Consider the following 14,898-nt stretch of genomic DNA (forward strand, 5'->3'; position numbering starts at 1 on the left):
GGCTCTGATTTATCTCTTTTGAGATCATTGAGACTTTGCAAGTAATGTAGTCTAAGTGAATTGTCTCTGTTCACCTAGCTAGTGAGGAATAGAACTGGTTAGGACAAGGCATCTTGAGTCCTCCTCAAGAGCTCAGCAGAGATAGCGTCATTTAATTTAAAGCTGATAGACTTATAAAGGAGTAAAGGAAAATAATCAGCTGTATTCATACCCCAAAGATCCTTATTCTTCTAGCTAGTATAGTTGGAGACCAGGGTTTCAGAGTCAGAAAGAACTCAAGTCAAATATCATTTGACGAGCTTTGTGACTTGGGGCTAGCTATGCTTTATTTACCCTCTTATAAAATGGAGTAGCAACAGTCTAATTATTAAATAATGTAATAACAGTAAAGTTCCTGCCATATGGTAAACATGCAGTACGTGAGTGTGTGTGTGTGTATATATATATATACATATATATATGTATATATATAGTTATAGAAAATATAGAGGGGGGAGGAGCAAGACGGCGGAAGAGCAGGGTCTCCAAATCACCTGTCTCCACCAAACTACCTAGAAAACCTTCAAATTATCCTGAAAATCTATGAATTCGGCCTGAGATTTAAAGAGAGACCAGCTGGAATGCAACAGTGAGAAGAGTTCGCGCTTCTATCAAGGTAGGAAGACGGGGAAAAAGAAGTAAAGAAACAAAGGCCTCCAAGGGGGAGGGGCCGGGAGGAGCCGGGCTGAGGCCGGGGCGAGTGTCCCCAGGACAGGAGAGCCCCGTCCCGGAGACGCAGGAGCTGCACCGACCTTCCCGGGCGGAAAGGGGCTCGCGGGGAGTTGGAGCAGGACCCAGGAGGGAGGGGATGCCCTCGGGTTCCCCGGGACAGTAACAGAGCAACTGCGCCCCGGGAGAGTGCGCCGAGCTCCCTAAGGGCTGCAGCGCGCGGCGGGACCCGGAGCAGCTCGGAGGGGCTCGGGGGCGGCTCCGCGGAGGGGGCTCCGCGGAGGGGGCTGCGCGGTTCCAGGAGCAGCTCGGAGGGGCTCGGGCGGCGGCTCCGCGGAGGGGGTTGCGCGGCCCGGGAGCGCGAATCCAACAGCGCAGGCCCCGGAGCACAGGGCGCCGGGACACAGCCCAGGATCCGGCCTCCCCCGGGACAGGCAGAGACCGGGAGGGCCCAGGACAGCAAGGACGCTCCTGCCCCAGCTGAGCAGATCAGCGGCCCCGCCCCGGAGCCTCCAGGCCCTGCAGACGGAGAGCTCTGGGGTTACTGCGGGGGCTGACTCCAGGGCTCCAGAGCTGGCCCCGCCACTGGGGCTGTTCCTCCTGCGGCCTCACGGGGTAAACAACCCCCACTGAGCCCTGCACCAGGCAGGGGCACAGCAGCTCCCCCAACTGCTAACACCTGAAAATCAGCACAACAGGCCCCTCCCCCAGAACACCAGCTAGACTGACAACTTCCAGGAGAAGCCAAGGGACTTAAAGTACACAGAATCAGAAGATACTCCCCGGTGGTTCTTTTTTTTTGTTTGTTTGTTTTGTTTTGTTTTGTTTTGTTTTGCTTTTTGATTTGTTTCCTTCCCCCACCCCCCCTTTTTTTTTCTCCTTTCTTTTTCTTTCTCTTTTTCTTCTTTTTTTTTTCTTTCGTTTTTTTTTCTCTTCCCTTTTTTTTCTCTTTCTCTTTTCTTTCCTTCTTTCTCTCCTCTCTTTTTCTCTTTTTCCCAATACAACTTGCTTTTGGCCACTCTGCACTGAGCAAAATGACTAGAAGGAAAACCTCACCTCAAAAGAAAGAATCAGAAACAGTCCTCTCTCCCACAGAGTTACAAAATCTGGATTACAATTCAATGTCAGAAAGCCAATTCAGAAGCACTATTATACAGCTACTGGTGGCTCTAGAAAAAAGTATAAAGGACTCAAGAGACTTCATGACTGCAGAATTTAGAGCTAATCAGGCAGAAATTAAAAATCAATTGAATGAGATGCAATCCAAACTAGAAGTCCTAACGACGAGGGTTAACGAGGTGGAAGAACGAGTGAGTGACGTAGAAGACAAGTTGATAGCAAAGAGGGAAACTGAGGAAAAAAGAGACAAACAATTAAAAGACCATGAAGATAGATTAAGGGAAATAAACGACAGCCTGAGGAAGAAAAACCTACGTTTAATTGGGGTTCCCGAGGGCGCCGAAAGGGCCAGAGGGCCAGAATATGTATTTGAACAAATTCTAGCTGAAAACTTTCCTAATCTGGGAAGGGAAACAGGCATTCAGATCCAGGAAATAGAGAGACCCCCCCTAAAATCAATAAAAACCGTTCAACACCTCGACATTTAATTGTGAAGCTTGCAAATTCCAAAGATAAGGAGAAGATCCTTAAAGCAGCAAGAGACAAGAAATCCCTGACTTTTATGGGGAGGAGTATTAGGGTAACAGCAGACCTCTCCACAGAGACCTGGCAGGCCAGAAAGAGCTGGCAGGATATATTCAGGGTCCTAAATGAGAAGAACATGCAACCAAGAATACTTTATCCAGCAAGGCTCTCATTCAAAATGGAAGGAGAGATAAAGAGCTTCCAAGACAGGCAGCAACTAAAAGAATATGTGACCTCCAAACCAGCTCTGCAAGAAAATTTAAGGGGGACTCTTAAAATTCCCCTTTAAGAAGAAGTTCAGTGGAACGGTCCACAAAAACAAAGACTGAATAGATATCATGATGACACTAAACTCATATCTCTCAATAGTAACTGAATGTGAACGGGCTTAATGACCCCATCAAAAGGCGCAGGGTTTCAGACTGGATAAAAAAGTAGGACCCATCTATTTGCTGTCTACAAGAGACTCATTTTAGACAGAAGGACACCTACAGCCTGAAAATAAAAGCTTGGAGAACCATTTACCATTCGAATGGTCCTCAAAAGAAAGCAGGGGTAGCCATCCTTATATCAGATAAACTAAAATTTACCCCAAAGACTGTAGTGAGAGATGAAGAGGGACACTATATCATACTTAAAGGATCTATTCAACAAGAGGACTTAACAATCCTCAATATATATGCTCCGAATGTGGGAGCTGCCAAATATATAAATCAATTATTAACCAAAGTGAAGAAATACTTAGATAATAATACACTTATACTTGGTGACTTCAATCTAGCTCTTTCTATACTCGATAGGTCTTCTAAGCACAACATCTCCAAAGAAACGAGAGCTTTAAATGATACACTGGACCAGGTGGATTTCACAGATATCTACAGAACTTTACATCCAAACTCAACTGAATACACATTCTTCTCAAGCGCACATGGAACTTTCTCCAGAATAGACCACATATTGGGACACAAATCGGGTCTGAACCGATACCAAAAGATTGGGATTGTCCCCTGCATATTCTCGGACCATAATGCCTTGAAATTAGAACTAAATCACAACAAGAAGTTTGGAAGGACCTCAAACACGTGGAGGTTAAGGACCATCCTGCTAAAAGATAAAAGGGTCAACCAGGAAATTAAGGAAGAATTAAAAAGATTCATGGAAACTAATGAGAATGAAGATACAACCGTTCAAAATCTTTGGGATGCAGCAAAAGCAGTCCTAAGGGGGAAATACATCGCAATACAAGCATCCATTCAAAAACTGGAAAGAACTCAAATACAAAAGCTAACCTTACACATAAAGGAGCTAGAGAAAAAACAGCAAATAGATCCTACACCCAAGAGAAGAAGGGAGTTAATAAAGATTCGAGCAGAACTCAACGAAATCGAGACCAGAAGAACTGTGGAACAGATCAACAGAACCAGGAGTTGGTTCTTTGAAAGAATTAATAAGATAGATAAACCATTAGCCAGCCTTATTAAAAAGAAGAGAGAGAAGACTCAAATTAATAAAATCATGAATGAGAAAGGAGAGATCACTACCAACACCAAGGAAATACAAACGATTTTAAAAACATATTATGAACAGCTATACGCCAATAAATTAGGCAATCTAGAAGAAATGGACGCATTCCTGGAAAGCCACAAACTACCAAAACTGGAACAGGAAGAAATAGAAAACCGGAACAGGCCAATAACCAGGGAGGAAATTGAAGCAGTCATCAAAAACCTCCCAAGACACAAGAGTCCAGGGCCAGATGGCTTCCCAGGGGAATTTTATCAAACGTTTAAAGAAGAAACCATACCTATTCTCCTAAAGCTGTTTGGAAAGATAGAAAGAGATGGAGTACTTCCAAATTCGTTCTATGAGGCCAGCATCACCTTAATTCCAAAACCAGAGAAAGACCCCACCAAAAAGGAGAATTACAGACCAATATCCCTGATGAACATGGATGCAAAAATTCTCAACAAGATACTGGCCAATAGGATCCAACAGTACATTAAGAAAATTATCCACCATGACCAAGTAGGATTTATCCCTGGGACACAAGGCTGATTCAACACCCGTAAAACAATCAATGTGACTCATCATATCAGCAAGAGAAAAACCAAGAACCATATGATCCTCTCATTAGATGCAGAGAAAGCATTTGACAAAATACAGCATCCATTCCTGATCAAAACTCTTCAGAGTGTAGGGATAGAGGGAACATTCCTCGACATCTTAAAAGCCATCTTTGAAAAGCCCACAGCAAATATCATTCTCAATGGGGAAGCACTAGGAGCCTTTCCCCTAAGATCAGGAACAAGACAGGGATGTCCACTCTCACCACTGCTGTTCAACATAGTACTGGAAGTCCTAGCCTCAGCAATCAGACAACAAAAAGACATTAAAGGCATTCAAATTGGCAAAGAAGAAGTCAAACTCTCCCTCTTCACCGATGACATGATACTCTACATAGAAAACCCAAAAGTCTCCACCCCAAGATTGCTAGAACTCATACAGCAATTCGGTAGCATGGCAGGATACAAAATCAATGCCCAGAAGTCAGTGGCATTTCTATACACTAACAATGAGACTGAAGAAAGAGAAATTAAGGAGTCAATCCCATTTACAATTGCACCGAAAAGCATAAGATACCTAGGAATAAACCTCACCAAAGATGTAAAGGATCTATACCCTCAAAACTATAGAACACTTCTGAAAGAAATTGAGGAAGACACAAAGAGATGGAAAAATATTCCATGCTCATGGATTGGCAGAATTAATATTGTGAAAATGTCAATGTTACCCAGGGCAATATACACGTTTAATGCAATCCCTATCAAAATACCATGGACTTTCTTCAGAGAGTTAGAACAAATTATTTTAAGATTTGTGTGGAATCAGAAAAGACCCCGAATAGCCCGGGGAATTTTAAAAAAGAAAACCATGTCTGGGGGCATCACAATGCCAGATTTCAGGTTGTACTACAAAGCTGTGGTCATCAAGACAGTGTGGTACTGGCACAAAAACAGACACATAGATCAGTGGAACAGAATAGAGAATCCAGAAGTGGACCCTGAACTTTATGGGCAACTAATATTCGATAAAGGAGGAAAGACTATCCATTGGAAGAAAGACAGTCTCTTCAATAAATGGTGTTGGGAAAATTGGACATCCACATGCAGAAGAATGAAACTAGACCACTCTCTTTCACCATACACAAAGATAAACTCAAAATGGATGAAAGATCTAAATGTGAGACAAGATTCCATCAAAATCCTAGAGAAGAACACAGGCAACACCCTTTTTGAACTCGGCCATAGTAACTTCTTGCAAGATACATCCACGAAGGCAAAAGAAACAAAAGCAAAAATGAACTATTGGGACTTCATCAAGATAAGAAGCTTTTGCACAGCAAAGGATACAGTCAACAAAACTCAAAGACAACCTACAGAATGGGAGAAGATATTTGCAAATGACATATCAGATAAAGGGCTAGTTTCCAAGATCTATAAAGAACTTATTAAACTCAACACCAAAGAAACAAACAATCCAATCATGAAATGGGCAAAAGACATGAACAGAAATCTCACAGAGGAAGACATAGACATGGCCAACATGCATATGAGAAAATGTTCTGCATCACTTGCCATCAGGGAAATACAAATCAAAACTACAATGAGATACCACCTCACACCAGTGAGAATGGGGAAAATTAACAAGGCAGGAAACAACAAATGTTGGAGAGGATGCGGAGAAAAGGGAACCCTCTTACACTGTTGGTGGGAATGTGAACTGGTGCAGCCACTCTGGAAAACTGTGTGGAGGTTCCTCAAACAGTTAAAAATAGACCTGCCCTACGACCCAGCAATTGCACTGTTGGGGATTTACCCCAAAGATACAAATGCAATGAAACGCCGGGACACCTGCACCCCGATGTTTATAGCAGCAATGGCCACGATAGCCAAACTGTGGAAGGAGCCTCGGTGTCCAACGAAAGATGAATGGATAAAGAAGATGTGGTTTATGTATACAATGGAATATTACTCAGCTATTAGAAATGACAAATACCCACCATTTGCTTCAACGTGGATGGAACTGGAGGGTATTATGCTGAGTGAAGTAAGTCAGTCGGAGAAGGACAAACATTATATGTTCTCATTCATTTGGGGAATATAAATAATAGTGAAAGGGAATATAAGGGAAGGGAGAAGAAATGTGTGGGAAATATCAGAAAGGGAGACAGAACGTAAAGACTGCTAACTCTGGGAAACGAACTAGGGGTGGTAGAAGGGGAGGAGGGCGGGGGGTGGGAGTGAATGGGTGACGGGCACTGGGTGTTATTCTGTATGTTAGTAAATTGAACACCAATAAAAAATAAATTAAAAAAAAAAAAAGAAAGCCAGTGGCAGAGTAGGAGTAAAAAAAAAAGAAAAAGTAATTTTGTAGAAATAATCACAAAAACCTATTTTAGCAGAAAGCATTAAGAGAACACATAGATTACTCTTCAGGTGTAGTTTAAGGAAAGCTTGAAAATGATTTTACAGACTATAAGAAATCCCTGAACATTAAATATGTATGAGGCACTACGGGAATAAAATGGTACAGTGTATTTCTCCTCAAAAAAAAAAAAAAAAAAAGAAAAGAAAATATAAAATTATGATGTATTTTATTCTTCCTCCAACCAAAAATTCTAAGGTTATCATTCTAATGCTATGCAACATTGTTTATATTGGGGCTAAAAAAGTCTGAAGTCTATTACGAATTGTCACAGAACAAACAAATGAATACGGCAATCCTCAGTTCCCTACTGAGGGGTACTTAGCTTTTCAGGAGATATTTGGCAATGTCTGGAGACATTTTTGGTTATCACAAAGGGAAAGGGAGCGCAGGTGCCACTGGCATCAAGTGGACAGAATCCATGGATATTGCTAAATATTCTACAATGCACAAGACAGACCTCACAACAATAAATAATATCGCCTAAAATAACAAGATCGAGACAGAGAAATCTTGAAAACATTCTCAAGCTCTTCCCCTCAAATGACCTGATGGCAAAAATGGATTCCCATTCCCATAAGATCAATTCAAATGAAATTATAGCTTGGGTTTAATTATATTCAATTCAACTTATCACAACGAACTTTTTATTTCAGAAAAACAGTTTTCTGATATGCTTTTAAGTTTTCATATGTTTTAGATCACATTCATTAAATATAATTACAATATATTACATATAGAAATTTAGGGCACAATTATAAATGCCATGATTCAAGAAATACTGTTTTAATTTAGCTTGTAGAAACTGTGAGCTCACTTAGTTCTTTTTGAACATTTTGGCTTGGGAATATATATATATATATATGTGTGTGTGTGTGTGTGTGTGTGTGTATACATATACTTACATACATACATATATTCTTAAATACAAATACATATATATATATATAATATATATATATAACACACACACACATATATATCCTCAGCTTTCCAATGCAACGGATAACAAATACAAAGAATGAAAATACCTAATTGAAGATCCACATAATTCTCCTAAGTAGTCTATCATCTGGTTGAAATATTTCACATTTAAAAATGTTTCTGCTTAACAGCAAGCAAACAAATGCCAAGATATTCAGATTACTGTGCTCACATTTTTCTTCACATTCCACCATTGTAGCCTTGAAAACCTAGAGACTGAAGAACAATTCTGTCTAATTTCCTTGACTAGATTGTAAAGATAATTTTCTAACCAGGCTAAGATGTACTCTGCTGAGTTAAAAAGACTATATAGAACCTAGGTGTCCCCTCAAAAGAAAAAGGCTATATAGAGGTACTGGGATCCCCGTAAAAGGATTACGTTGCAATTTTCTTCTCCTTATTTCTCTCTCTTCATTTCCTTAAGTTTCTCCTTAGTTGAGACAAAAGGGCAATATCTCTGGACTTCCAGAGTGAAGATCTTGACCGATAGCCCACCAACTATGTCATGATTAACTCTGATCTTGACCACGTTTTTGTTTTTGTTTTGCTTTGTTTTTTTTTTTTTACCTTAGTCTCATTTTTAAAATGAGGATAATACCTGCAACACAAAGGTTTTCATATATATTTATATTTATATTTATATTTATATGTTTGAAAAACATATATATTTGAAATATTAACCAAGGCATACAGATACATTTTTTTTTTAAAATCTCCAAATTTACCCATTTAAAATCACTTGACTGAAGGATTTTTTTAAATTTTTATTATTTTTAAAGATTTTATTTATCCATGAGAGACAGAAAGAGAGGCAGAGAGGCAGAGGTAGAAGCAGGCTCCCTGAGGAGACCCTGATATGGGACTTGGTCCTAGGACCCCGGGATCATGATCTAAGCCAAAGGCAGACACTCAACCACTGAGCAACCCAGGTGTCCCATTTCATTACTTTTTTAAAGATTTATTTATTTTATTTTAGAGACAGTGGATGAGCAGAGGGAGAGAGGGAATCCCAAGCAGTCTCCATGCTCAGCAGGAGTCCAAGGAGGGGCTCTATCCCACCACCCCGAGATGACAACGCCAGCCTAGACCACGAGTCTGAGGCTTAGTCAACTGCACCACCCAGGGGCCCCTATTAATTCTTTTATCTATTCATTCAACAAATATTTTTGAGCACAGTGCTGGCTACTAGAAATACAAAGACAACCAATAGCATTTAGTCTCTGCTCTCAAGAAGCCTGAGGTCTACAAGGGGAACCAGATGCCATTCACATGCTAGTACAAACTACACACATGATTGAAAATGGGCTGTTTTGGTGACTGACATGGAGCACAGGTAAGCGATGTCAGGTATAAAAGTTTCTGTGGGAATGTGTGGACTGGGTGCTGCAGATGGAATCAGGGTTCAGAGGTGGGGATAGTGCATCACAGATAGGTAACAGCACTCATGGCTCCTGCAAGTGGAGCATGTGGCATGAACAAAGCTGGAAACTGAATGAAGGTCATGGGACCAGAGGGTAGAGGGAGAAGGAGCACATAGGAAGAGGTAATCATTTCCACAGTACATAACTGTTTGGTTTCCACATTCTAAATATGCCACTTCATGTTGTTCCTCAAAGATTCCTGTGAGGTAGATACCATCCATAATGCAGTTTTATAGATGAGGCTATCCAGGTTCAGAAAGATTAACTTACACAGGGTCTACTCTCAGCTAGTAACTGGCAGAGTAGGGGGGGGTTCCACTGCTGGAGCTGAGGGTTTAAACCTCTCAACAGTGTAGAGGTTAAGAGTTTAATATGGATCAGACCACCCAGGGATCTGTTTTTTTTTTTTTTTTCTTTATTCTAAGAGCAATACAAAGACATTGAAGGGTTTTAACTGGGAATTGGTAAGACCTGGTTTAGGTTTAAAATCAAAATAATAAGTCTGCCTGTATTGTGGAAAGCCAATGACTGGATTAATTGGTGCAACCATGAAACAAAGACTAGTTAAAAAAAAAAAAGACTAGTTAAACTGTGGAAAGAAGTGGCACTGTCCAGTAGCAATGGAAAAACGTGGATATGCGTGTCGTGAATTCATCTGCAAACTCAATATTTACCTTCTGTGAATGCCTACAGCAGAGCATCTAACTCATATACCAATTAGTTAAAACTCCTTTGGTTAGTAATTAATTGATTTGTAGAGCTGAATTGAATGCTAAAATGATATATCCAGCAGTTAATTTATCAATTTTAGATTTAACCATAAAGATTGGGCTCAATCCCTTTTTTCTGGATTTCTATCCAACTAAAGGTTTCTGATGTCTACAATGGTCTCACTTGAATATCCATACAATTTTTTTACACATTTTCATATGTAGTGTAAAATTACAAATGAATAAACAGATAAAAATGTATTTCCTTTTAATATTAAAAAAAAACTAACTGAGCTCTAGTATTCAAAATTCCAACCTGGAAAACAGAGATAAATATTGTTTATTCCTATTGAACAGATTAGGAAACATAAACTCACACAAAAACAAAAACAAAAACAAAAACAAAAACAAAAACAAAAACCAGATTTCCCTAGAGCTATTCTCCTGGAAATGATGGGGCCAGTATTCAAGTTCAGGCATTTGTCACCAATTAATGGTACCAGGCTACTGCTCCTTAAGGAATGGGAGGCTCACGATTAAACCACTCACTCACAACCAATAAGAAGAAATCATTTTTAAAAAATGTTGTACTTGTTAATGATTATAATCCATGAATGTATTATCATTCTTCTATCAGACAGCAGCCTTGGTTTTGTAGTCCTATCATTCAGAAATCCTCATATGAAGCACAAAATGGACTTAAGATTAAAGACGGTTCTGAAAGAAAAAAATATTCACAATTCTAGCTATCTTGGAGCAAAGAATCTGTGGGTGTGCATTCGCGTGTGCATGCTTGCACTGAATAATCATCTTCCTATGTACTGTATCTGTAAATGTAGCCAGGGATGCTAACATAATGCATCCTCAATACACCTCAAGGTGACTCTAAGAAAAAAATACCTGTCATCAATATTTGAGCTAGTAGTTTAAAAAGTAAAATAAAATCAGAACAAAATCTTTCAAGTCTTTAAAATTTTGCTCTTGAAGGAAATGCCTAGAAAAACCATCTTTGGCATTTTGCATACTCTTCTTGTTCAGGAAACCACTTAAAATGTGTAAGATTTATTCTATATAGTTGAAACAAAATACTTTTTGTTTCATCAGATTTCTTGGAAAGATATTTGTTTTCAAGATGTTTGTCACCACTTGTAAGTAAAACATAAAGGATTTTCCTACTGGAGACATTTTGTGCTGCTGGTTCCCAATCTAGGTTTTCCGAGATCCCCGATTTGGGAAGAATCTTTCTTTTTTAAAAGTTTTATTAAATGTTAACTCTTGTCAGGCCTCTTAGAAGACTACAGAAACAGATTGCAAATTTCCTAGACTGGCTCTGAAGTTTGGGGGCTGAGAATTTCTCCTCACAGAACATTCTTACTAATTTAAAATATTTCTTCTCAAGAAAGAAGGAAAGAAAAATAACATCCTTTCCTGTTGTGAAAAGGTTTCAGATTCCAAAATCTAATATTTCTACATTGGTAAAATATGCTATTAATTAGAGTTAAGAAAAAAATAATAAATAAATACCTCACCTTTCATCTGAGACTTCTAAGAGCATTATACAGCAGGGAAGTTTCACAGACTCACACAGGGAGACAGAATCTATAGTCAAAGCCTGAAAGAAAATTGAAAATGAAATGGTTTTTAAAATAGGCAATGATTGCAAATCTAGATATCCATGGTAGATTGTTTGCAAAAGTGGCCAAGATCATGGTTCTCCCTATGTTCGCACCATGGGTTTGTTCCCTCTCACAATGACTCTGAATTTAGACAAAGGAACAATAATAAACTTGATGTACTTGAGACATGAAAAGCGTTTGTACCTTCAGATCCAGGAAGCCTATGACCACTATCATGTGACAGAGTCTTGGCCATCCTGCTAGAAGATGAGAGATATGTGACCTAGTCACTCATCACATCACTTGGCCTTGAGCTAAGCATCTGAGTATTAGGGAGGGCCTCCCCGAGCAGCCCCAGGCAAACCAGCCCAGACTCAAAGAACCACTCAGCAGATCCTCAGATTTAAGAAAATTCGATATGCATAGGTGTCTGCTTGTACTAATTTAATCAATGATCAAAACAAAGGATCACATATAAGGGCCAGTATTTATGGAGATTTTAAATCTTCTGGTAGTTCTTATATCATTCAGGGTTCCAAAAGGAATGGGCAGGTGCACACAATGGGGATTTTCAGGGGAATTTTAATGAAAGAGTTATTTCCAGAAGTGTGGGTAGGGATAAGTTAACTCTTGAGTGATGCTGAGACTTCCAGAACTAGCGACATTGGGTTGGTTTACAACTCCTGGGGGTCTCAAGGACCATAGGGTAAAGGGGTTCAGCAGGATCTAGTGAAAATAGTGGGAAGGAGAGGTGAAAGAGAAGCCAGCCAACAAAAACCAGCGTTTAGGGAAACAGAGTCATGGGTGCTGATGTACAGATGCAGCAGGGAAGAAATGCTCAGGTAATTCTAGACCCACCAAATCAGAAGCCAGAAGGCGAGGAGGTGCTGGGGATTCATCACCTAGGGCACAAGCCTCCCAGGCCATAGGACAGGGCAGAGAAACAGGGTGCATGTGTGTGCAGGGACAGTGGAGGGGTGGGGATACAGTTTTACCCAAGGGCAATGCACGCTACTGCTCTCTTCACTTGCTCAGCCTCCAATAAGCAACAAATTCAGGGCAGGGTACAATAAAAAGTGTACTGAGGCCTAATTGGGAAATAGTCTGGTGTTGATCCTGGAATTTGATTAAATGGGATTTGAATTCTGTTTCTGCCACGGATAGCTGTGTAACAGGCAGGTAGCCTGCCCTGTGTCTCAGTTTTACCATTGTGTGAATGGAACAACAATAAATTCTGAAAGAGGTTCGCAAGGACCCTTCACATCTAAAACCTGGTTCCTTCCATGCTAGAACTATCCCTGCCGCTCACAACTACCCTTTAAAAATGTAACATTGCATTTCAAAATATTTATAACAGCCTGAAAGAAAATCCCCAGATCTCGCGCAGTAAGCTACCAGCTTCCAGAACGTTCACTTTTCTTTTTTTCAATATTTCAAAGTCATAAATAAATCCTACTTTTATGTGCACTGTGGCCTATATTGTTTCAGAGATTGGTTCCCTAATCCTTATTTTTCTTCCTCCAAGTTCTCACATGCCCACACACCAAGACACACGCTTCTTTTCTTCTACGCCTTAAGTATTAGTTTCTTATCAAATGCAGTTCGGCACCAAATCACAATTTCCAGGCAAAATGAGATCAAGACCAGAGACTTTCCAAAAATCATTGGCTTGTATACTTACAGAAATACCACCCCGCATTTCATCATTAATCAAATCCATTTGCATGCCACTAATATTCTCTAGATTCTTATTGTAACTGGTCTTAATTCTGTCTTTGGGATATTGTGAATTCTCTAAGATCCTGTTGGCCAACAGCGCCTGTGCCGAATCTGAAAATGTGCATGTTTGATGTAGCTTGTGATGTGAGGAAACAATCTTACAGCCTTAAAATCCTTCATTAAATTAAATATTATCTTAAGAAATCCTAATTAACTTAATCTTCACCTCCATCTTCATTTTCGTCTCTGTGACTTCATTCGAGCCTGGCCTGCCTATGACCTGGAGCACATTGGCTTCACATTAGATAAAATGTTACTAAAGCCTCCCAAAATAACCTTTTAATTACCTCTTAAACTCTATAAAGAGAATTGGCTTTTTAGTGTGACATCATCCCAGGATGGTTTTAGCACACTAATTTTATTCCCTTGCTGCGCTAATTTAACTTGGTTTACAGAGATAACCAACCAGATGTTGAAATATTAAAATAGGTTATCTCTGTGCATTTCTGCTCCTACAAAGAGGTTGCAGCCAAAGGATACCTCAACGTTTCTCCGCACAGTTTTGCATTTATTGATTACACATTTATTTTGTAGTGTCTTGCAAAAAGCACCACAAATAACGGTCTGGTTGGCATAATAACAAAGATTCTGAGGGAGCAAAAGATACTTTAGAGACACAATGACAAGTGATCGTTTTTAAAGTCATCGAAGTAGGGGCACCTGGGAGGCTCCGTGATTAAGCATCTGCGTTCGGCTCAGTTTGTGACCCCAGGGCCCTGGGCTCGAGTCCTGCATTGGGCTCCCTACAAGGAGCCTGCTTCTCCCTCTGCCTGTGTTTCTGCCTCTCTCTGTGTCTCTCATGAATAAATAAATAAAATCTTAAAAGAAAAAAAAATAAAACCCAAATGAAAGTAGGTGGTCACTGATAAGTATCGTGACTACCGGATGGTGCAAATTAGTGTCACCCATCTTTGCTGTTATAACCGTATCAGATTTTAAAAAATGAGTACACACCACACATACCTGATGATATTTATTTATTCATAATTTATGTGCATATATTTCTATATTACTCCATTAATACGAACATATAAACGGAAATAAAAAGACAAATACCACATGTATTTTTTTTTTTTTTTTAGATTCCACTTGTAAGTGAAAGCAAATGGTTTCTTCCCTCTCTGACTTATTTCACTTGGCATAATGTCTCAGGGCACATCCATGTTGTCACAAGTGACAAGATTTCCTTCTTTTTTAGGGCTGCATTATACTCCATTATGTGTATATGTGTGTGTGTATCCCATTTTCTCTCTGCATTTTTCCCAGGAACTGACACAGTGCTAAGATGCTTCAAGCTTACATCACATTACACACACTGTGGGTTGTATGCACCGCATCTCCTTATCTTCCTCCCACCCCACTCCTACCCCTTACCAGCCAGTGTCAGACTCTCAGTACCATTCAGGAGGATTAATCCCATCACCCAAACTGTTCCTGGTGCTTTGCTTACATCTCCTGGTGAGAAATCCTATTCACCTTTTCCAGATTAAATCTCTACTGTTCACTTTTATCCAAGACATAGATTTTTCAAAAGTATCTCTGATTTTTAGT

The sequence above is a fragment of the Canis lupus genome, assembly GCF_048164855.1.
Source record: "Canis lupus baileyi chromosome 16 unlocalized genomic scaffold, mCanLup2.hap1 SUPER_16_unloc_4, whole genome shotgun sequence".
Lineage (NCBI taxonomy): Eukaryota > Metazoa > Chordata > Mammalia > Carnivora > Canidae > Canis > Canis lupus.